General features: G+C 46.5%; 1 protein-coding gene across 1 annotated transcript in view; it reads right to left on the reverse strand.

The window, feature by feature from the left end:
* ATP6AP2 (ATPase H+ transporting accessory protein 2) overlaps positions 1-25372 on the reverse strand; it is a 134394-nt gene that overhangs the window by 103949 nt on the left and 5073 nt on the right. Inside the window, exons 3-4 of the mRNA XM_067023412.1 lie at positions 14423-14505; positions 14051-14172 (exon numbers count right to left, since the gene is read on the reverse strand). The gene's annotated coding sequence lies outside the window, so the exon portion shown is untranslated. The remainder of the gene's footprint in view (positions 1-14050; positions 14173-14422; positions 14506-25372) is intronic.

The following is a 25372-nucleotide window of genomic DNA, read 5'->3' on the forward strand; positions in this document are numbered from 1 at the left end:
TTATTTCTGGGTCTTGGTACAAAGGACATCGCTAGGAGCCAGGAAATCCAGGGTCTGGTCCCAGCTTTGCTATAACTTGCTGCGGGATCTCAGGCATCTCACTTCTCCCTCAGTCTGAGTTTCTGTTTCTTCATCTACAGACTTGCATTATTTGACCTCCAAGTTCCCACCAGACCTGAAATCTTATGATTCTTACATGAATCACAAAGGTGAGTCAACAAAAGCTCTCAAACCCCAGGATCAATTTAAGCTGGGAGAGAGTAAGAGAGCGTGGAGGGAAGACGTCGACGTAAGCCAGACAGTTTGGAAACAGGACAGGTGGACGAAGTGGTAGGATTCTCAGTCTGCAGAAGCATCATACCCCGCCCCCTCACCCATGCCTCTCTCTCTGCCTTATGAGATTATGAGTCAAAATCCCTTTAATGGGGACAAATCTCTCATTGCAGAATGATTTCCATCCAGAAAGATTCAAATGCAAATCCTCCTGAGAGAGAATTACTTCACTGTTAACTTCATACTAAGGTATAAATGACTGAGTGACACAAAATATATTCCTAAGAGCAGCTTTCGAAAGTTGGGAGCCTGGGTCTAGGAGCTTAAAGACAGAGAGGAAAAAGAGCAACCCAAAGAGCAGAGGCTATAAAAGAGTCCAATAGCACGATCAGTCTACATCCCAACAACTGCTTTATACACCACTGTCCCCCTACTTCCCAGCTCTGATGCAGGAGCCCTGTTGGGGAGATTTCTGGTTTCAAGAATCAGAGAGGAGAAGCCAATCAAGCTGAGATACTGGGGAGGCACCTGGAGGAGCTGGGTAACCAACCAGAAAGATGACCTTGTTTCCTCAAGGGCTGAGGAGGGAGACACGGTGCCCAGCTGGCTCGGAGCCCAGGGTAGAGGGGCGTGGGGAGGGAAGCCAGGATGTGCTGAGCTGGCAGGCTGGGCACTGCCCGTGCACGGCCCTACATACATTTTGTGCCTTCAGTGTCCTCACCTTGTAGGAAAGTAGTAGCTTGTGTTCTAACCAGCTGTCCCCAATGTGTGATGTTTCACATGATTTACTAAAGGGGGAAAACATTTGTTTCTCAACGCAGACATCCGAGAGAACCCTGTGTGATGAATGATAGAGGAATCAGCACAGAGGCTGCTCCGAGCCCTGGCCCTGATGGCAACCGTCATGCTCTGAGCCTCAAGGAGGGAGGGGAACAGGGGCTGGAGCCCAGGCGCCCCTGAGCGGAGACAGAGCCGGGGGTGGGGGCAGGGAGGAGGGACGAAACCAGTTGTGTCTGTCCCTAAGCTCCAGACTCATCCAGACTCGGGCAGGGGACCTTGGCCAGCAACAGGTCTGAGAAATCCATAGCAGAGCATCAGTCGTGGTGGCCTTAACAGGCAGGAATGATTCATATTGTTGTGAGGCTTGGTGCGAAGATGCACATCCAGCACTTTGGACGCAGTGAGCGCTCAAAAACGAATAGCACTGCCGCTAATTATCCTCTCCTGCAAGAGTGAGGTTCTTGAGGACTGGGTGCCATGGGTGCCCCAGCTGTCCCCCTCCCACCTTCCTCAGCCCCCGCCCCTCCCCTCGGCTTCTGTTCCTTTTGCCTTTTGTTTCTCTGAACCCACTTGGAAAGGCTGGCTTTGCTGCATCGCCTGGCTGAGCCTCAGGGTCATGGCACTCACTTAGCCCTGGGCGATGCTTGGCACGGTGGCGATGGTTTCCGGGTAACGCTGCCCTCTCTGGAGCACCCCAGCTAGTGGGCAGGGATTTGAAGGGGTCTGAAGGCTGAAGTTTGATATGGGCCTTCTGCCAAAGCAGCTGTCAGAACCAGGGCTGGGGACTATCCAGATGGGATGGTGAGCGTGGCCAGGCCCCAAGCTCTAGACGCTTCAGCCTCGGCGGCAGCAGCAGCAGCAGTGGCAAATACTGGGATAGCCAGCTGGGCAGGGGCCCAGCGTGGCCTGGCCGATGGGTTGTGCCACTGGGGATGTAGAAGGGTGGGTGGCAGCCGGGCCCCAGACCCCATGAGGGGCGTTCAGAGTCAGGAATCTGAAGTCATGCGGAAATCACAGGGCCCCTCTGATAGCAGCCAGAGGATGAAGCAGGCAGCATGGAAGCAGAGTTCCCTTCGGGAGCCCGTGTCCAAGGTGGGGGCTTGGTCGGGAAGCCCCATTTCCAAAGACCTAGGCTCAAGGCAGGAGGGACAGAGCTGCTTGAGTCACCAGCATCTTCCCTGTCCCCTGCCTTGCCCAGTGTTGATGGCACCACATCAGGTCAAGAGCTTCCTAAAGGCCCGGATAGGGATGGACTTCTCTCAGTCCAGCCAGTGGCTAGAACAGCTCCAGGTGCAAAATGTGCGCTTAATAAGCAGCAACACAGGCGCCACAGAGAATGTACCGAGAAGCACTGTGGTGATGTCACTTTTACCAGCAGAGAATTCCATGGTTTTTATTATGATCCCCAACACAATGGCCACGAGGGGCTGCAGTGCTCTGGCTTAGGAGCTCCATGAATGAAGCAGATCCCATGAGTTCCCATGGAGCAGAATTCACCCATCCTGGTTTTCGTGGTTACGCTTGCAGAACGAAAGGATTTTTCCACAGCAATGTCATTTTAACAGCACGGTGGTAAAGAGCAGCCTCCCAAGTGTACGGTGTTAACAGTTCCCACGGGCGGACACTACTTCTCCCGACTCCCCCTCTCCACACACATATAAATACACACACACATACAATACACACACATACATATATATGCATGCACAAATACACGTACATACCCAAACACCAAACACTCACAGAAATGCATACACATGTACACACAGAAACACAGACACACAGATTCAGAGTCACCCACATCTTCATCTTGCTGAAATGTAGAGTTCCGACATGGAGAAAGAAAGCAGACCAAGACCGCCTGTTCTTTAGGAAGTGACTGCGGATGGAGCCTCTTATTGACATTCGGGTAGAGACTCTCCATCCTGTTGTGGTGGCTTCCAGCTCTTTTTGGACTCCGTGGGATAAAGGAAAGAGAGGCGGGCATCACTGGGCCCCACCTGGCTCTGTATTCCCAGACTGCGAAGGTTCTGGGCTCTTGGCAGAGGTGAGCCGGGGTGCTGGCTGCAGAATAATTTAAAGTAAAAATAAACTCTTGCTGCCACAGTGGCAATAAGAAGACCACCATCAGGATCAACGCTTCTGCCAAAAAAAATATACCTGCCTGTGAGGCTGCTGGCAGAACCACGGATGGTACAATGTTACAAGCCTCAAATCTAAGTATGTCCCTGGGTCCTATTCACCATATGCGTTCTGGCTTGCTTGGTCTTCCATTGACAGGATGCGAAAGGAGTTGTACCACTCAGGTTTCAGTGCAAGGAACAGAAACTGCTCCAGGTATTTTATACAGAAAGGGATTTAATACAGGGAAGCCGGTGCTTACAAAATCATTGGAAGCTGTATTCGTTCCCTGAAGCCATCATAACAAATGGCCACAACCTGGGTGGCTTAAAACAACAGAAGTGGATCCTCTCACTATTCTGGAAGCCAGAAGTCTGAAATCAAGGTCAGGTCATGCTCCCTCTGGAGGCTCTAGGGAAGAATCCTTTGCCTCTTTCAGCTTCTGGTGGCTGTCAGCATTCTTTGTAGCTGTATCACTCCCACCTCTGTCTTCGCATGGCCCTCTTCTCCTCTGTGTTTTCTCCTCCTCTATCTGTTATAAGGACATGTATCATTGGGTTTAGGGCCCACCTAGGTAATCCAAGATGATATCATCTCAAGATCTTTAACTTAATTACATCTATAAAGCCTTTTGCCAAATCAGGTCCCATGTACAGGTTCTAGGCATTAGGACGTGGACACAGCTTTTGTGAGGCCACCATCCAACCCATTACAGAAGGGCTGTTGAGAAAACCCTAGGCTGGGTCTCCAGAAATGACTCCCAGAATCCTGAAATCCTGACCTGCCAGGGGAGCCACCATCTTTGTCACACGTGGGAAGGCCAGGAGCCACCAATGGAGCAGCTGTATTTAAAAATCCATTGCTGGAGCTGTGAGCTTGCAATCAGGAAGCTGCCCCAGCTGCTGCAGCAACTGCCTCTGGACACTGACAAAACTGGTGAGCAGACACTGGAATGCTGCTATGGAAAATTCCGTGTTTTCTTCAGTCCATCAAGGGCCAGGCAGAGCTGACTGCACAGAGTAGATGGTTGTGGTGGACTCCTGTTTGCTGTCCATCTGGTATTCACTCACTTAATTTCCAGGAAAACCTTCTAATTTTCAATTGGGGGGACACTCGGTATCAGCTGTCAATGGCTGTGTAACAAATTCTTCCCAGACTTCATGACTTCAAACAATAATCATTATTTCTCATGGTTCTGTGAGCGGACTAGGCTCAGCTGGGTGGCTCTTCTGCTCCTTGTGGTGTCTGGAGGCCCAGCTGGTCTGGACCATCCAAGATGGCTCCATGCACACAGCTGGCAGGTAGTGCTGGGTGCTGGCAGGGAGATCAGCTGGGGATGCTGGCCAGGGCTCCACAATTCTCCCCAACGTGGGCCTCTCCACATGGCTGCTTGGCCTTGCTCACAGCATTCTGTGAGGCTGTGTTCCAAGCAAGGAAAAGCAGAATCCACAGATCTCTTAAGGCCCAGCCTTGAAATTTACACAGTGTCATGTATACCGTATTTTGGGGGTCAAAACAAGGCATAAGGCTGGTTTAGAGTCAAGGGGAGGGGAAATGGACTCTAGCTCTCAATGAGAGGAGTGGCAAAGAAGTTGTGGGCAGCTTTCCATCCACCACTCACCCCTAACTACTCTCACGCCATGGGGTTCTGGTGGAGCTGACACCCCTGCCTGGAGGGGCATGTGACTCATGCCCAGCCTATCAGAACATCTTTTCCCCAGCATCAGTGATTGGATCAGGCACGGATGGTTACCTGATGCAAGTCAGGTCAAAATGGTAATCAGACTCACTTTGGGGACTTTCATTAGAGCTCTCAGGAAAATATCCTCTTTGCTTTCCATGCCAAACTTGAACCAGAGTAAATATGAGGAGATGCTGCCACCATCTTGCCATCAGTAGGGAATCTAAGAATGAAGCCAGGGCCAGGAGGAGAGAGAGGGAGAAACTGAGTCCCAATGACACGGTTTAATTCCTGAATACAGCAAAGTCTCATCCAACTTGGACAGCTGGTGGGCGTCCCCGAGCTGATCCTCCTGCCAGGAAATGTGCCAGGGAAATCGGTTGGGGCTCTACCTGTCCTTCCTCATCACCCACTGCCAGGTGGCATGTTAGAATGAAAGCAAACCTCAGGTGGAATATGACCAGCTGGATGATCATTATTAGGAAGCAGGTACAAGGACAGTGCTATAACCTGTTCCTGCAGGCTTGGTAACACCCACTCCATCTGCAGGTACTCCAATATGCACTCTGCACACAGGGCCCTTCTGACGGAGATGCAGTGATACTCTCTTGGTGGGGTCAGCCAAACTTCTGGGGGGGTTAGGAACCACAGTCCTCTGAACATGGGAAGACGGTAGGGGGCCAAATGGAACTCCAGATTAGAGCACTGTGCTGAGGGTGTCAGGAGTCCGTAATCTTTTTAAAATTAATTAATTTATTAATTTATTTATTTTTGGCTGTGTTGGGTCTTCGTTGCTGTACGCGGGCTTTCTCTAGTTGCGGCGAGCGAGGGCTACTCTTCGTTGCGGTGCATGGGCTTCTCATTGCGGTGGCTTCTCTTGCTGCGGAGCACGGGCTCTAGGCACACGGGCTTTAGTAGTTGTGGCACGTGGGCTCAGTAGTTGTGACTCGCGGGCTCTAGAGCACAGGCTCATTAGTTGTGGTGCACAGGCTTAGCTGCTCCGTGGCATGTGGGATCTTTCCGGACCAGGGCTTGAACCCGTGTCCCCTGCATTGGCAGGCAGATTCTTAAGCACTGTGCCACCTGTGAAGTCCCCCCATAATCTTTTTTTAATTATTGAAGTATAGTTGATTTACAATGTTGTGTTAGTTTCAGATGTCCAGCTAGGTGACTCAGTTATACATATACATAGATCCATTCTTTTCCAGATTCTTTTCCATTATAGTTGATTATAAGATACTGAATATAGTTTCCTGTGTTATACAGTAGGACCTTGTTCTTAAACCGTGTTTCTTAATATTTCTAAGATACCTGTGCTAATTAAAGGTCTTTCTGGTGTCGATTTATTTCTTTTTCTTTTTTTCTTTTTTTTTTCCTTTTTTTTTGGGGTGTAGGTTTAGATCTGGATATGTGAAGTACTTCAGTAGCCACTTCTGGAGTCTGGGTTCCTGATTAGTTTCTTCCAAATGCTAATTAACTGCCCCTAGAGTAGCTATACTTACATACGCACACACACACACACACACACACACACACACACACACACAGAGACACACATATTACTCTGTACACATAGAGATGTCTTACAGTGACTTGTCACACAGATAATGTAACACCATTCTGGTAGAATGAGATGCCACATGCAACCTTTTTATAAGAAGCTCTCCCTTTCCCTGATTTCACCGAGAGGGAAGGCAGATGACTAACAATGAAATCTTTGAACCCATCAGGGGAGGCGCTGTGATGTGAGGGAGACATAGGGAATCTCATTCTGGGGTCCTTCAAAGACCATGGAGAGGCCCCAGAGTATCAAGGAATCCTCTGAATCATGAGGAAAATGATTTGTGTCAATGCATGCGTGCATTCAGGGTGTGGAGGTGGGGAGAGGGTGGCAACTTCTATCAGATTCTAAGAGGGTCTTGACACCCCCAAAGTGTTAAGATTCTCCAAATTCGGCACAGTTGGGCAGAGCAGGTGTAAAGAAACATCTTGCCTGGAGATGGCCTGGGCAAGCTTTAGCTATTTCCCAGTAGAGTCAGATCTATCAGTCCAGGACTTGTGCTCTGCAAAGGAGATTTCAAAAGAATCACGCAGGGTCAGAGAGTGGGTTAAACGTCGAGCATTGGAGAAGCAACCATGTTTAAAATTTTCTTATTTTTAATTTTTCAGAGTTTTCAATTGTAGTAAAAACCACATCATATAAAATTGACCAAGCATTTTTTAAGGGGACAGTGCAGATTCACATTGTTGTGCAACAGATCCCCAGAACTTTTGCATCTTGCAAAACTGAAACTGTTCTCACTGAACAATAACTCCTCTTCTCCTCCTCCCCAGTGCCTGGCAACCACCCTTCTATTTTCTGTCTCTACGGATTTGACCATTCAAGCTACCTCATACAAGTGGAATCATACAGTCTGGTTTTTTGTGACTGGCTTATTTTACTTAGCATACCTTTCTCATGGTTTATCTACGTAGTGGCACATGTCAGAATTTCCTTCCTTTCTAAGGCTGAATAATATTCCATTGTGTGGACAGACCACATTTTGTTTATCCACTCATCCTTTGTTGGACACTTGGGTTGCATCCACCTCTTGGCTACCGCGAATAATGCTGCTATGAACATGGGTGTGAAAAATCTCTCTTCTCTGCTTTCAAGTCTTTTGCATAAATACCCAGAAGTGGAATTGCTGGATCATCCGGTAGTTCTATTTTTAATTTTTGAGAAACCTCCATAGTGTTTTCCACAGTGGTAGAAGCAATAGTGTTTTTAGCGGAACCTAGGGTCACTCAGAGAGTGAGGCACAGAAATTCTGGTCTCCTTTAAAATCGTTTTTTGGGGGGATGGGAAGGCAATACGGGGTCCTTATATGGTTAGGAGCAGGTAGACAGAGCTGGGTTTGAACCTTAGCTCCATGACCAAGTGGTTTTGTGACAATCTCTTTAGGTCATTATCTACTCAGCTACAAAATGGGTAACAGCAGAACTCAGCATCATAAGGATTAACTAAGATCACGTATAGGTCACTAAGGATGGAGACCCGGGATGGGTTTTCATGAAGAAGGACCAGAGCAGGCCAGCATCCAGAATGGAGAAGTTGGAACACAGGGGGATAACTTGCTCTGGGACCAGAGAAATGAGAAATTTGAGTTTTCCACAGGCAGGCGGAGACTCCTCCAGGCTTGGGCAAGAGAGTTGGAGGGAGAAAGGTCTCAAGAGGGAGAGGAAGGAAACTGCAAAACTGCAGCCCTCGGAGGCTTAGGTGAGAGGCCAGAGATGGATGTCTAATGAGGGCAGTCAGCCAGGAAATTGTGGGACATTCGCTTCGAAGTGGCTTCTGCACACGGGTCCTTTGAGAGCTCTCTCTCGGTTTGCTATGGACCTTTGGGTCTCGTGGATGCGCGCCCCATAGGCGTTCAAAGCCAGGTGTTTCGCGGACTCATACCTCCGGTGCAGGTCTTAAAAGTTGGGGTTCCCGATGTGGGGTTTAAACCCTTCACTCCTCAGGGAGAAGCTCTGGGCTCATGAGTTCCCTCCTGATGGTGGGTCGCCATGCCAGGGTGGGGTTTATGGTGACAGTGTGTCTCAGCCTTTCCTTCCCTTCCCTCCTTTTTTTTTGGGCCGTGCAGCACGGCTTGCAGGATCCTAGTTTCCGAACCAGGGATTAAACCCAGGCCTCCGGCACTGGAAGCACAGAGTCCTAACCACTGGACTGCCGGGGGGACACGCCACCATTTTAATTTAACAAACACTTCTTTTTTTTTGGCTGTACGCGGGCCTCTCACTGTCGTGGCCTCTCCCGTTGTGGAGCACAGGCTCCGGACGCGCAGGCTCAGCGGCCATGGCTCACGGGCCCAGCCGCTCCGCGGCACATGGGATCCTCCCGGACCGGGGCACGAACCCGCGTCCCCTGCATCGGCAGGCGGACTCTCAACCACTGCGCCACCAGGGAAGCCCAACAAACACTTCTTATATTCAGTGCTGACCATGCGTCAGGCACTGTTAGAATCAGTTCTCAAACACTGACCCTCACAGCAACCAGAGGAGGAAACAGGCACAGGCAGTTAAGTAAGTCGTCCAAGGTCTCAGAGCTGGTCAGTGGTAGTGCTGGGATTCTAGCCTAGACCGTGCGGCTCCAGGGTCCCCGTTCCCAGCCACTCTACTGTACTGCTTCTCAATGGGGAAGTCAGGAGCGCGTAAGATAGGCAGCAGGGAGCTGGGGGAGGGACGGGATTTGCAGCCACCTGGAGACTATGCACGTCTGAGATTCCTCAGACACACTTCAGCCACAGTGGCTTCCCCTGGATATGAAGGAAGAGAACTTTGGGCTGTCTGATGACATGGGCCTGGCACGGGGTCAGTGCTCAATAAATGAGGTCGCTGCTCAGCACCACCACCCCTCCCAATCACTTCTGACTACATCGCTCCTTTGAATCGCACACCTTTGGCAAAAAGGTCAGAATTCAACTTGCCACTTCTGCTGGGGTGCCAGGGAGGACCAGCTCCCTTTGCCACATCTCTCTCCAGACTCACAGCTCCAGGAGTGGGATGGTCCCCATGCAGCTGAGAGAACATCCCCTAAGGCCACATGAGTCCTGGGTGTGTGGTATGTGCCGTCTCTGCCCCTGCTCCCCACCTCCAATGACAAAGGAAAACAAAGAAGATGAAAAGGAAAAACCAGAGAAAGAAGAAAAAGGAAAAGACAGGGAAAGAGTACTCCTTTCCCTCCTCTCTGTCCTTAACCTTGACCTTCTGAGCAGTGGTTGCCATTGCTGCTTCCAGCCTTGGTCGTCTCATCTCTCTGATAGTTTAAGTCCCCAGAGAAAGGTCTGGGGCACCTTTCTCTGCATCTTAAGGTGAGATCAAGTAGGCAGCCAGCAGCCAGAAAATAACTCAAGAGGAGAACAAAGAAGTATTTTGATGCTTTTAAAATTTGTTTTCTGCACAGGCTGATGATCAGGCAAACACTGTAAGTATTCATGAGTGGAAAGAGCAACCAAATTATAGAAAACACTCCCTGCGTGTGCTATGGACTCGTTCCTGGCCTCCTCCCCGATTCCTCCTACTTTCAAAATTAATTTCATCGGCCAGAAGGAAGAGCCTGAAGATCTCAGAAGTGCGTTCTCTCAAAACAAGTTGTTCTTCATCTGAATAATGGGAGACTTTGGCTCGAAAAACAACTATATGGCATGAACGTGGCAGCGGGGTGTGGGCAGGTGAAACGGATGGTGGGATTCTTCTTGGAAACACTGACTCCAGGGGAAGCAGAAGGGAAGCCCCTTCTGCTGCAGTGGGCCCACCACCCAGCACAAAGAGCACACAGAAGCCCCCTGCAAATGCACAGAGACCCTTGGGTAGAATCTCCTGGCGGGCAGGCCCTCTTCAGGCATGCTGGCTCCTTACTGCAAACAGTGTCCCCAGGCTTGAGCCACTCTACAGCTGTCACCTCCAATCTGGAACTCCAACTCTACCCTTGGGTCCTGAGCTAAACTGTTCCCTTAGCTTTTGACCTAGCAATTGGACTTCTAGAAAGTAATCCTTCAGATCGATTTACCCATTTGCAGAAAGATACGTGCACGGAGCTGCTCATTGCTGCATTGTTCATAACAGCCCAAACCTGGAAGCAACCTAAATGTCCATCGGAAGAGGACTGGCTAAATTAAATATGGCACACCCAGACTTTCGAATGATAAACAGACCTTCGGTATGTGCTGATGGGAAAAGGTCTGGGAGCCATACTGCTAGCTGAAGAAAGTTCCGTGCAGACCAGTGTGTGACAGTATTGTCCCAGTCTTCATTGGATTTCCCCCAAAGCAGACCTTGAGACAAGAATCTGGGTGCATATCATTACTTAGGAGGTAATCCAGGAAGCACAGTGAGGAAGAGGGAAGCGAGACAGGGCAGGGGGGATGCCGATAAAGGCTGTATCAGTGAGTGGGTTCCTGCTGTAGGCATCTGGGGCTCAGTCCCGTAGGGACCTGCTAAGGGTCTGTGTGGAACGCGCCTCAGGATCATGCCACCAAGGGGCTAGGAAGCTGGGGTATTTATCCACCAACTCCAGTCCTTCACTGGTCGAGGGGCATTCATTCCTGGACACTTACTTCCAGCCAACCCCGAGTTCCAGCAGATATCTCCTTGGCCAGCAATCATCCTGACACAGAGAGATACAGGAAGAGGTAAACTTTGATAGAAATGTCTGCAGATGCCTCTGGGAGTGGGTGGGGGTGATCCAGGGGAGGTGAGTGGGTACGACAGATAGCATCTGCTGTGGTCCCATCTGTGTATCAAAAAAAAATTCTAGGGTTGTGGGCCTGAAGGCCTACGGCATATACTGCAGAGAGGCCCTTTGCACCTTGAACCCTTCTATGGGGTTTGCATTTTAAAAAACAGAACCCCATATGCCTTAAATCACTGAAAAAATGGTTAATCATTTTAAAACTGCTCTCTCCACAGCTACTACAGCCCCGACTGAATGTTTTTGCCCTCCTTGAGTCTCTTCCAGGACCAAACAATAATTCCTCGCTTGTCTTATGTGCTGTCCGACATGAAGCACAGCATAATCCACCTTACATGTACGATCAAAGCTGAGCCCTAGGACTACCCTGGGAGGTGGGAAGTCGAGTCCCAACTTTAGAGATGGGGACACAGAGGCTTAAAGAACCTAACTTTAACTTGTTCAAGGTCACACAATAGAGTGGGGGTCCATGTGTGGAACCAGAATTTGAACCAAACCTGCCTGGCTTCTGAGCCTGTGCCTGCAGCCATGATGATGTTTCCATAGCTTTTCCTCCTTCTCTCTGGGGGACACTTTAATTCTTCTTCAGGCCAACCATTTTCCCCTCCCCACATGCTTAACAAGTTACTGACAAAAGACCCCGAATAGCCAAAGCAATCCTGAGAAAGAAAAATGAAGCTGGAGGAATCAGGCTCCCTGACTTCAACTATACTACAAAGCTACAGTCATCAAAACAGTATAGTACTGGCACAAAAACAGAAATATAGATCAATGGAACAGGATAGAAAGCCCAGTAATAAATCCAGACACCTATGGTCAGTTAATCAATGACAAAGGAGGCAAGACAATACAATGGAGAAAAGACAGTCTCTTCAGTAAGTGGTGCTGGGAAAACTGGACAGCTACATTAAAAGAATGAAACTAGAACATTCTCTAACGCCATACACAGAAATAAACTCAAAATGGATTAAAGACCTAAATGTAAGACCGGATACTATAAAACTCTTAGAGGAAAACATAGGCAGAACAGTCTTTGACATAAACTGCAGCAATATCTTTTTGGATCCACCTCCCAGAGTAATAAAAATAAAAACAAAAATAAACAAATGGGACCTAATTAAACTTAAAACATTTTGCACATCAAAGGAAATGGCAAACAAAACAAAAAGACGACCCACAGAATGGGAGAAAATATTTGCAGATGAAGCAACCAACAAGGGATTAATCTCCAAAATTTACAAGCAGCTCATGCAGCTCAATATCAAAAAAACAAACAACCCAATAAAAAATGGGCAGAAAACCTAAATAGACATTTCTCCAAAGAAGACATACAGATTGCCAACAAACACATGAAAGAATGCTCAACATCATTAATCATTAGAGAAATGCAAGTCAAAACTAAAGTGAGTTATCATTTCACACTGGTCAGAATGGCCGTCATCAAAAAGTCTACAAACAATAAATGCGGAGAGGGCGTGGAGAAAAGGGAACCTTCCTACACTGTTCATGGGAATGTAAATTGGTACAATTATTATGGAGAACAGTATGGAGGTTACTTACAAAAACTAAAATAGAACTACCATATGATCCAGCAATCCCACTCCTGGGCAAATATCCAGGGAAAACCATAATTCGAAAAGATACATGCACTCAACGTTCATTGCAGCACTATTTACAAGAGCCAAGACATGGAAGCAACCTAAATGTCCATTGACAGAGGAATGGATAAAGAAGATGTGGTACATAAATACAATGGAATATTACTCAGCCATGGAAAGGAATGAAATAATGCCATTTGCAACAACATGGATGGACCTAGGGATTACCATACTAAGTGAAGTAAGTCAGATAGAGAAAGACAAATATCACATGATATCACTTATATGGGGAATCTGAAAAAAATGATACAAACGAACTTATTTACAAAACAGAAAGAGACTCACAGACGTCGAAAACAAACTTATGGTTACCAAAGGGGAAAGGTGGGGGGAGGGATAAATTAGGAATTGGGATTAACATATACACACTATGATATATAAAAAAAGATAACCAACAAGGACCTACTGTATAGCACAGGGAACTCTACTCAATAATCTGAATAACCTATATGGGAATAGAATCTGAAAAAGAATGGATATATGTATATGAATAACTGAATCACTTTGCTGTACACCTGAAACTAACACAACATTGTAAATCAACGATACTCCAATATAGAATGAAAAGTAAATTTAAAAAGAAAAAGAAGCTACCGGTCCCTCATCAGCCAGACACAGTGTAGGAACAGGGAGGGACAGTGTTGAATGGAGTCATTCCCCTCTGGCTAAATTGTATCCCCCACCAAAATATACAGGCAGACTTTGGAGATACTGTGGGTTTGGCTCTAGACCACCGCAATAAAGTGAGTATTACAATAAAGCAAGTCACACCCATTTTTGGTTTGCCATTACATATGAAAGTTATGTTTACATTATACTATAGTCAATTAACAATTTATTGACCGGAGACGTATTAATACATCTTTTGCTACCCGAACGTTATTGACCGGAGACATATCAATACGTTTTTTAGAGAGTGATACAATTAACATTACCATGCGAAGCTGTTAGAGCTTAAAATTGATCAAGGGTCCATTATACACCTTATGATTCTCGCTATCATTCACATTTTGCTTCGTTAGGTTTTTGTTCCAACCTTGTGTATATTATAAATGCAAGTTTACTACCGTAAAATTTTCAAAAATAACGCATCGCGAAGTTTTGAGTGAAGAAAAATTTTCTGGTGAATTTTATGCAGCTACCAATACTTTCTCTGATTGTCCGAGCAACATATATACTACCATCTCAGAAGATGACAGTTCTTCAGAATATAGTTCTGATTCAGACAATGTGAATATTAGACCAAACAAAAGACAAAAAACCTTAGTGATTGATTCTGATACGGAAAGTGAAAATGAAACTCACGGTGCTGGAGAATGCTCCTTTGCTTCTACAGAAGAGTAGATTGAAAATTAGAAGACTTCACATTTCACGAAAATTAGGAGACTTTACAGGTGTGCCAGGTGTTAACTATTGAATGTAATAACCTGCAAAGTGTTCGTGAAACAACAGAATTAATTTTGGGAACGCCTTTTTCAAGTTGGTCGCTTCTCAAACAAACTTGTATCACCAACAGAATGAAAAATCATATAAAAAGTATGATAAGGCTTTAAAATGGACTGATGTAACCAATAGTGACACGGAGAAGTTTCTTGGATTAGTAATTTTGATGGGACAAATAAGAAAGTCACACTGGAAGGAATACTGAGCGGCTGATCCCTTACTTGCAATACCTACCTTTCCAAAGATTATGACGAGAAGAAGGTTCAAACAAATAATGACATTTCTTCACTTTAATGATAACTCAGAAGCTCCACTTCCTGCAGACAGAATTTCAAAAGTTAAATCTCTTTTGTATTATGTTCTACCAAAATTTCAATCGATCTATATACCCAAACAAGAGCTATCACTTGAGTAGGCAATGATAAAGTGGAGAGGACGACTCAGATTCAAAACCTATAGTCCCGGAAAACTTACAAAATATGGAATTTTGGTCAGGATGGTTAGCGAAAGTGAAACTGGATATATATGCAACCTTGAGATTTACACGGGTGAAGGAAAGAAACTGTAAGAAACAGTATTATCGGCGCTACAACCTTATCTTGGTTCATGGCACCATATTTACCAAGACAATTATTACAACAGTGTGTCCACATCTAAAATATTGTTGAAAAATAAAACCAGAGTTTGTGGGACTATAAGAGAGAGTCGTGGTCTACCAAACCAATTAAAGGAGAAAGCTAAAAATCTACAGAGGGGAGAAATGACACTCTTACAGAAGGGAGAAGTGATTCTTCTTATATGGAAAGACAAGAGGTTAGTCCGCATGGCGACACTATTCATGACACCTCCACAGCATCTACAGGAAAGGAAGACAGGAGGACTGGCCATCAGGTAACTAAGCCCACTTGTATATTAGAGTATAATAAATATATGAAAGGGGTTGATCGATCTGATCAATATCTGGCAAACTTCAATATCCTCTGGAAAACTCGAAAATGGTATAAGAAAGTGGGTTTCTATTTGATTGATTGTGGTGTATTCAACGCGTTTAAAATTTATTGTAGCCTTAGTGCACAGAATGAAATGTCTTACAAGCACTTTTTGTTAGCAGTAGCTAGAGAATGGGTAACTGACCATTCTGGTGAATGTAGGGGTAGTCCCGCACCTGGTCCTTCTTGTGGCGTTTCTGAAAGACCCCCTGCAAAGACCCACCTTGTCGACCAACAGGTAAAATAAACGAACATCTTCTAGAGGAAATGATACCCACAGGACTAAAAAAAATAAGCCACCAAATAATACCCACAGGACTAAAAAAAAAAAGCCACCAAAGAATACCCACAGGACTAAAAACAAATAAGCCGCCAGAAAGTGTAGAGTCTGCTCTTCCAGGGAAAAGCACAGTGAAACACGGTATATTTGTAATAGATGTTGTGCTCCCCTGCACAGAGGTGCCTGCTATACCGCCTATCACGCTCTAACGAAACATTAGAATGCTTCAGTAAGACATGTTCAAAGTTTCAAATAAATACAATAAGTGCAATAAAAGTTGTTGATATTTACTCAAACGTGGGTGTTTCAATATTCACTTACAGAACAAATCGCCGGCCACAGGCGTTCGTTTCTGCAAAAATTCCCCAGTCAATAATGTGTTAAGTGGTGCAATAGCACTATGTCTTTAAAAATGTACATATCTTAATGTAAAAATACTTCATTGCTCAAAAAACACAAACCATCATCTGAGTCTCCTGTGAGTCATAACCTTTTTGCTGGTGGAGGGTCTTGCCTCGATGTTGACGGCTGCTGACTGATCAGGGTGGTGGTAGCTGAAGGTTGGGGTGTCCGTGGTAATTTCTTAAAATGAGACAATGAAGTCTGCCACGTTGATCGATGCTTCCTTTCACAAACAAGTTCTCTGTAGCATATAATGCTGTTTGATAGCATTTTACCCACAGTAGAACTTCTTTCAAAAATTGGAGTCAATCCTCTCAAACCCTGCCGCTGCTTTATCAACTAAGTTTAGTTTCTGTCATATTCGAAATCCTTTGTCGTCATTTCAACAATCTTCACAGCACCGTCACCAGGAGTAGATTCCATTTCAAGAAACCACTTTCTTTGCTCATCCATAAGAAGCAACTCCTCATCCGTTACAGTTTTATCATGAGATTGCAGCAATTCAGACACATCTTCAGGCTCCACTTGTAATTCTAGTTCTCTTGCTATTTCCACCACATCTGCAGTTCCTTCCTCCACTGAAGTCTTGAATGCCCCAGAGTCATCCAAGAGGGTTGGAATCAACTTCTCCCAAATCCCTGTTAATGTGATATTTTGACCTCTTCCCACAAATCACAAAAGTTCTTAATGGCATCAAGAATGGTGAATCCTTTCCAGAAGGTCTTCAATTGGCTTTGCCCAGATCCATCAGAGGAATCACTATCAGTGGCAGCTATAGCCTTATGAAATGTATTTCCCAAATAATAAGACTTGAAAGTCGAAATGACTCCTTGATCCATGGGCCACAGAATGGATGTTATGTTAGCAGGCATGAAAACAACATGAATCTCACTGCACATCTCCATCAGAGCATGTGGGTACACTGTCAATGAGCAGTAATATTTTGAAACAAATCTTTTTTTCTGAGCAGTAGGTCTCAACAGTGGGCTCCATATATTCAGTAAACCATGCTGTAAACGGATGTGCTATTATCCAGGCTTTGTTGTTCTATTTATAGAGCAGAGGCTGAGTAGATTTAGCATAATTCTTAATGCTCCTAGGATTTTCAGAACGGTAAATGAGCATTGGCTTCAACTTAAAGGTGCCAGCTGCATCATTAGCTCCTAACAAGAGAGTCACCCTGTCCTCTGAAGCCGGGCACTGACTTCTCCTCTCTAGCTATGAGAGTCCTACATGGCAGCTTCTTCCAATAGAAGGCTGTTTCGCCTACATTGAAGATCTGTTGTTTAGTGTAACCACTTTCATTAATGATCTTAGTTGGATCTTCTGGGTAACTTGCTGCAGCTTCTACATCAGTCCTTGCTGCTGCACCTTGCACTTTGATGTTCTGGAGACAGCTTCTTTCCTTCAGTCTCATGAACCAACCTCTGCTAGCTTCACACTTTTCTTCTGCCGCTTTCTCACCCCTCTCAGCCTTCATAGAATTAAAGAAAGTTAGGGCCTTGCTCTGGATTAGGCTTTGGCTTAAGGGAATGTTGTGGTTGGTTTGATCTTCTATCCAGACCACTAGAACTTTCTCCATATCAGCAATAAGGTTGGTTGCTTTCTTATCATTTGTGTGTTCCCTGGAGTAGCACTTTTGATTTCTTTCAAGAACTTTTCCTTTGTATTCACAACTTGGCTAACTGTTTCATGCAAGAGGCCTAGCTTCCGGCCTATCTTGGCTTTCGACGTGCCTTCCTCACTAAGTTCATCATTTCTAGCTTTTGATTTAAAGTCAGAGACATGCATCCCTTCCTTACACTTGAACATTTAAAAGTCACTGTAGGGTTATTCATTGGCCTAATTTTGATATCGTTGTGTCTCGGGAATAGGGAGGCCCAAGGAGAAGGGGAGAGATGGGGGAATGGCCAGGCAGTGGAGCAGTCAGAACGCACACACATTTATCGATTAAGTTCGCCATCTTACATGGGTGCGGTTCGTGGCACCCCAAAACAATGACAATAGTAACACCAAAGATCACTGATCACAGATCACCATAACAAATATAATAACAGTAAAAAAGGTTGAAATATTGCAAGAATTACCAAAATGCGACTCAGAGAAACGAAGTGAGCAAACGCTATTGGAAAAATGGCACCAATAGACTGTTCAACCGAGAGTTGCTACAAACCTTCAATTTGTAAAAAAACACAGTTATCTGTGAGGTGCAATAAAGCGAAGTGCAATAAACGAGGTATGCTTGTATGTTGAAGTCCTAACCCCCCAGTACTTCAGAATGTGACCTTATTAGGATATAAGGTTTGCAGAGGTAATCACGTTAAAATGAAGTCATTAGAGTGGGCCCTAGTCCAGTATGACTGGTGTCCTTATAAAAAGGGGAAATTTGAGGACAGACACACACCAAAGAATGCCAAAGATTGCCAGTAAACCACTAGAATCTAGGCGAGAGGCCTGCAACAGATTCTCCCTCACACCCTCAGAAGGAACCAACCCTGCCCACACCTTGATCTTGGACTTCTAGCCCCCAGAACGATGGGTCAAGACATTTCTGTTGTTGACACCACCCAGTTTGCAGTACTTTGTTATGGTGGCCATGGGAAACTAGTACACCCTCTTTCAAAGCTGTCACTACCTTGTCATCTGTCACTCTGGCAGGAATTAGCCTCCCAATTCAGAAATGTAGGGAAAATGGGATAGAAGGCAGTTTTTACAGTCCCCATCCCACCTCTGACATTTTCCCCAGACGGGTTGAAATGTCTTGTTGTTGATGAGAGGACATCTAGAAATGAATAGTTCTAGCCAAAGGCTTCCAGAATCACATAACTTATCCTGTCTTTGATGGTTGAATGAATGAATCAATGAATGAACTCATAAATCGCTAATGCCCTTAGCCTTGCTCTAAATAGAAGCTTCTCTGCTTATGAAATTTTGGCCCACAAACTTTGATGGAAAGCTAAGTGCCAGAAAATAAAAAAGTATACTAACTCTGCTACCACAAACAGGTGGAGTGAGTGATGGTCCCTTTGGATTAAGGAACAAATGGATTCAAGGACAGTTAGTGGAATCCAACCTGCTCACCGATAGAGGCACGTCTGTGTTTCCCTTACTCTTCCTCTTCCCCGCCTTATTGTAAACCTTTTTTGAACTATCACATCATCAATGTACAGCTCAATGAATTTTTACAAAGTAAACTCATGTGTTCTTCAGCACCAAGGTCAAGATACAGACCACCACCAGCTCCCCAGATGGCCCCTTCATGCCTCCCAGTTAGTAGGTAACCACTCTTCTCATTTCTGTCCCCACAGATTACTTTAGCCTGGTTTTAAACTTTATGTAGATAAAATTATGCAGAATTCAGTCTTTATTGTCTGTCTTCTTTCACTCCACATTCTGTACATGAGTGTCTATATATTATACAAAGAAGTAGCTTGTCCTTTTTCATTGCTGCATAATATCCCACAACATAAATGCACCGCACTTTATTTATCCTTTGTACTTCTGATGAGCATTTGGGTAGTCCCTAGTTTTGGGCTAATGGAATAGTGTGATGAACGTTATCTTGCAGGTCTTTTAGTGAACGTATGTACTCATCTGTGGGTATTTCCCCAGGAGGGGAACTGCTGGGTCACAGGGTGAGAATCTGTTCAGTTTAGTGGTTACCGTTCAGTTTTCCATAATGGCTGTGCCAAGTTCTAGTCAATCAGCAGCCTATGAAGTTCCAGTCGCTCCCCATCCTTACCGGAACTTAATGTTAGTTTTGACGTATTAGTCATTCTGATGGGTATACATGATCTCAGAGTGGTTTGAATTTACATTTTCCGATGACCAAGGTTGTTGAGCACCTTTTCCTGTACGTACTGACTCCTTCCTTTTGATCATTCCTCCCTCCCTTACTTCTCTCACTTCAAGTCCCTCCTTTTCTTATTTAAGAGTCAGTCACCCAAGCACAGGGAGAGGGGCCTCCTTGGAGCTTAGCAAAGGCAACTGCATCCCCCTTTGCCTATGTCTTTGCTCCCTTATGGTCTCTAAGTACCACACATGTCAAATGTTCCTGCCCCAACACAGATGGGCCCCAGCAAGGCTGCTGCATGTGTGTATAAGGAATGTGGTTTACGTATTGTGGCCTTGCCCGGTCTGCCTACTTTGCAGAATTATTTTTCGTTACATAAGACTCTGCAAAAGGCCTTGAGTTGCCGAGAGAAAAGGCACTGAATAAAATGCAAACTAACAAAAGCACTGCTATCAAAGAATGGGGGGCATCCATCACGCCCTTGTCACTGGAAGGCTGCTGGCAGACTCATCCCCACCTTACCTAAAAAGCAAGCTCTGCAGGCTCTACACGGCCTCCTGGGCCCCCCACCTGGCCATACATTCATTAATTCGCCTATCAATTAAGCCCAAGGAGAAGGGGAGATGGGGTGTGAGCAAGGGAGAGGTAGAAAGGCAGGCAGCTGAGCAGAAATTGCTGGTTGGTCACAAGCCCTCTTCGATTAACCTTATCAAATTGACTCACTTAGGAGTGTTCAGTCTGTCCATCCATGAAATGGGTCTAACTGAACCGAACAGTATTTATACTTTGCAGACATCATAAAGATAACTTTCATAAAAGCTTAAAGCACTTTCAGTTGCAGAAAGCAGCAAAGGGGCAAAACCAAGATGCTCAGCTGAATCTAACCATAAGAAAACATCAAACAAGCCCAAACTGAGTGACACTTTGCAAAAAGGGGCTGTACTTTTCAAAACTGTCAGTATCAGGAACAACAAAGGTCAGGCTGAGGAGCTGGTCCAGGCTGAAGGGGAGTGAAGTGACCAGGTGGCCAGAAATAATATGTGACCCTGGATAAAACCCTGAGGCAGAGCAATCACTAAAGGGCACACTTTCAGGACAACTGGTGAAATGTGAATATGTGCTCTGTGTTAGATAATAGTATTGCATTACTGTTCAATTCCCTGAATGTGATCACTGTACTATGATTATGTAAGCAAATGTCTTTGTTCTTTGGAGAATCACACTCAAGATTTAGGAGTGAAGATAGGGAGTTTGGGATTGACAGGTTACACACTGCTATATATATATATATATATATATATATATATATATATATATATATATATATTTTTTTTTTTAGATTGATTGATTGATTGATGGCTGCGTTGGGTCTTCGTTGCTACGGCGAGCTTTCTCTAGTTGCGGCGAGAGGGGGCTACTCTTTGTTGCCGTGCGCAGGCTTTCCATTGCGGTGGCTTCTCTTGTTGCAGAGCACGGGCTCTAGGCATGCGGGCTTCAGTAGTTGTGCCTCGCAGGCTTAGTTGCTCCGCGGCATGTGGGATCTCCCCGGACCAGGGCTTGAACCCATGTACCCTGCATTGGCAGGCGGATTCTTAACCACTGCGCCACCAGGGAAGCCCCACTCTGCTATATTTAAAATGGATAACCAACAAGGACCTACTGTATAGCATAGGGAACTCTGCTCAACGTTATGTAACAACCTAAATTAGAAAAGAATTTGAAAAAGTATAGATACATGGGGGACTTCCCTGGTTGTACAGTGGTTAAGAATCCATCTTCCAATGCAGGGGACGTGGGTTCGATCCCTGATCAGGGAACTAAGATCACACATGCTGCAGGGAAACTAAGCCTGCGTGCCACAACTACTGAGCCTGTGCGCTCTGGAGCTTGTGCACTGCAAGTAGAGAAGCCTGTGTGCCACAACTAGAGAGAAGCCCGCAAGCCGCAACAAACACCCAGCACAGCCAAAAAAAAAAAAAGGATACGTATATATGTATAACTGAATCACTTTGCTGTACACCTGAAACTGTCACAACATTGTTAATCAACTCTACTACAATATAAAATTTAAAGTTTTTTTTAAAAAGCAAAAGCAAAAAAAAAGATGTCTGCCACTGACTAAATTATTCCACCAAAGTAACAACAACTGAGTTGTGTGTGTGTGTGTGTGGAGAGAGAGACAGAGTAAATATGGTAAAATGTCAATAATGGGTGAATCTGGGTGAAGTGTATATGGGAGTTTGTGACCCTATTCTTGCAATTTCAAATCTGTAGGTTTGCAGTATTTTCAAAATAAAATGTTTTTAAAAACACACACACAAGATATTCAGGTCGGATTTAACAGTGTATCTGAGGCCGGCATAAGGAGTCTGATTTCGGAGGGGTGATGGTGGGGAGGTGTGAGCCTGGGAAGCAGGTGAGATTGACGGGTTCCCCCAGCCTCCAACCTGCTAAAGGAACCAGAATCTAATTCACATGTCCACCCTCAAGAAAGGGGATTCCATCCCCAATTCATGGCAAAATCTTTACCATTCTAACCCCCAGAAACTGGTGGGGTCATGTGACCCACTGCCGGCCAATGAGCTATGAGCTAATTCTGGTGGGGGCCCTCCTTCCTCTTACAGAAGCAACCCTGGAAACACTGACATTCAGCAGGCCCATGCCAGTATAGCTAGAGTTTCTTCTCACTGGTCCATACCCTGCTGTACTGGTTGCTGAATATTTTGAATATCATCTCTGGCTGGAAGGGCCTGTTCTTTGCTATTAGAGCTTGTGTACCTGCATGTGATGCCTGGAACTTCAGCAGCCTTTTGGGGACCAGTTGGAGGCTGAAACTGAACACACATACCCAGAAAGGCAGAGCTGAGAGGATTAGAGAGGAGAGGAACCTTGAAGTATCATCTTGGAGCTCTTCCTGTCTTGGGGGTTTCTGTCACCTGCAGTCAAGAGCATCCTAAGGAGGCAGTCTAGAGATAATTTTAGAACCAGGACCATTGAAAAGGCCCCCTAACTGAGGGCAGTTGGAACAAAAAGGCCTGCCTGTCTCAACACACCCATGGGAGTCCACGCAGAATGCGGTATGGGCGTGAACTGGTGAATCGTGCCCTTGTGGTGTGGCCCGAGGCATCTTAGGGCATATGGATGAACTAGGGGTCTGGGGTGCCCTCTTCCCCTGTCAAGAGGAGACCACTAGAAAGGCAGAGTCTCTCAACATAGGTTTCACGGAGTAACCAAGGACACAGAGATCCTGCTAGGAGTCTGGGAGGCAGGGTGATGGAGCGTGGGGTCAGGGCTCCTACAGGAGGAGCATAAACCGAGGTGGAGGCTGTTTCCACAGAGCGCTCTGTGTTGCCATAACAGTTACAATCGCATGAAAGCTTTCAGTTTGTACAGTACTTTTAACTTCCCAGCGTTCACTGAGACGCATCGTCTCACTCCTTACCTGTAGAATCAAAAATCACAGCCTGGTAGGGTATTAAGAGGCCTCAGAGATGACTCTAGATGGGGAGACAGAAACTCAGAGGGGTCAAGTCACTTTCTCCACAAAGGGTGAACAAACCTGCTAACTTGGTCTGCCCTCAGTGGACTAAGTACTCCATGTGTTTCTTAAGCACTGGAAAACACAAAAAGGGGTCCCAGAGGTTGGCCTGGTGTTTATGAAGGTGCTTCTTTCCCCTTCTTCCTGGACTCTGTGCTGCACGGAGACCAGTATGGGGTAACCGCAAGCACCACTTGTCCCCATCAGTGTCTTTGTTTTGGCCCAGAGCCAACCTTGACTTAGGACTTGGCATTCGTTGCGTACCTCAGAGAGAATCTGCTGGCTCCCAAAGCATTCGTGGGCCTTGTGAGTTGTAATGATGAATTTGTGGGAAGGTGGGGGGGGTGTTACGGGGCACATACAGGGGGGCACCCTTCACGTGGAAGACAGTGTGATGGGCGCCCCCTGGAGGCGCGTGAGGCAGAGGTCCTGTCCATGTCCCACACAAAGGGACTAGAAATTCTCATCATAAACCGTCTCGGCAGACCTTCATAGCCACCCTGGAGGCCACCAACAGGCAGCTCCTGGACACAGTGACTATCCTGGCATGGTCACCAGTGTAGAGTGGGGCAAAAGTACTGGAAGCTTAAGACCTTAGGATCAACGCTTGATCAACGACGGAAGGAATTTGGTGTATAAATAGCGCAGCTTTGCTGCTCTTAAGTTGACAACTCTGGAGTGGCTCCTGCAGAGTCTCCCGGGGGCTCCAGTACGATTGAGCCCCAGAAGCCCACCTGCCCCACAGCTCACCCTTCACTGGTTTCCTTCCCCTCCCCCTCCCCATGCTTCCTGGGGGTCACTTCCCAAAGGAACTTCCTGCACCCAAGTCTTCATTTTCAGGCTCTGCTTTTAGAAGGAACTCAGATTCAGACAACGTCAAGGTCCTCCCTTCCCGCCGATCGCCACAGCGCCTTCCGCTTTGCCACCCAACCCCCGCACACCCTTCCGCAGCACGGTCATCTCAGCTGCAGTGTCTTCTCTCCTGGATCTCACCCCCAGCCCACGTGACCTCCTAAGAGTAGCCCCGCGCTGCCCAGATTCTGCCTCTCATCTCGCTGCTTCACTCACCCCCACTACAATGTCAAGCAGAATTTCTCTAGTAACTTGGGGAAATGGGAAAGTCTACCCCCAGATCTGGACTTAACCCAGAGAAAAGAAAAAGGGAACGAAATAGCAGTACTCGTGTTATTCGCTCTTTTACTTAACAGCATCTCTCACGATTCCCAGCAGATAGGAGAGGTGACAGATTCAAGCTGGCCACCCCTGCTTTCACACTCCTCCCACAGAGAGGACAGAGACTAGGCTTTCGTCCCATCCCCTTTCAATCTGGGTGGCCTTTGTGACTTCTTTGACGAATAGAGTACGGCAGAAGAGATGCTGTGCCCATTTTGGTGCCCAGGCCTCAAGAGATTGGCAGCTTCCAATTCCTGTCTCTTGGAACGCTCACTCTTACAGTCACCATGTACAAAGTCACACCCACCTACTGAAGGGGCCCGGAGTGGCATAAAGAAGGAGCGCAGTCCAGTGACCCAAACATTCTAGCCTTTCCTGCCCAGGCACTCGTCATGGTCCACCTTGACCTTCCTGACCAGCCAGGCAGCCAGCGAATACCACTGAGTGATCACGGCGATGCCAGGAGGAACAAAAGAATTGCCCAGGGACTTCCCTGGTGGCGCAGTGGTTAAGAATCCGCCTGCCAATGCAGGGGACACGGGTCCGAGCCCTGGTCTGGAAAGATCCCACATGCCGTGGAGCGACTAAGCCCGTGCACCACAACTACTGAGCCTGCGCTCTAGAGCCCGTGAGCTACAACAACTGAGCCCGCGTGCCACAACTACTGCAGCCCACGTGCCTAGAGCCCGTGCTCCGCAGCAAGAGAAGCCATCACAATGAGAAGCCCACGCACCACAAGGAAGAGTAGCCCCCGCTCTCCACAACTGGAGAACGCCTGCGCGCAGCAATGAAAACCCAATGCAGCCAATAAATTAATTAATTAATTTTTTTTAAAAAAGTAAAGAGGGCTTCCCTGGTGGCGCAGTGGTTGAGAGTCAGCCTGCCAATGCAGGGGACACGGGTTCGTGCCCCGGTCCGGGAAGATCCCACATGCCGCGGAGCAGCTGGGCCCGTGAGCCATGGCCGCTGAACCTGTGCGTCCAGAGCCTGTGCTCCACAACGGGAGAAG

Source organism: Kogia breviceps, chromosome X (genome assembly GCF_026419965.1).
Source record: "Kogia breviceps isolate mKogBre1 chromosome X, mKogBre1 haplotype 1, whole genome shotgun sequence".
NCBI lineage: Eukaryota > Metazoa > Chordata > Mammalia > Artiodactyla > Physeteridae > Kogia > Kogia breviceps.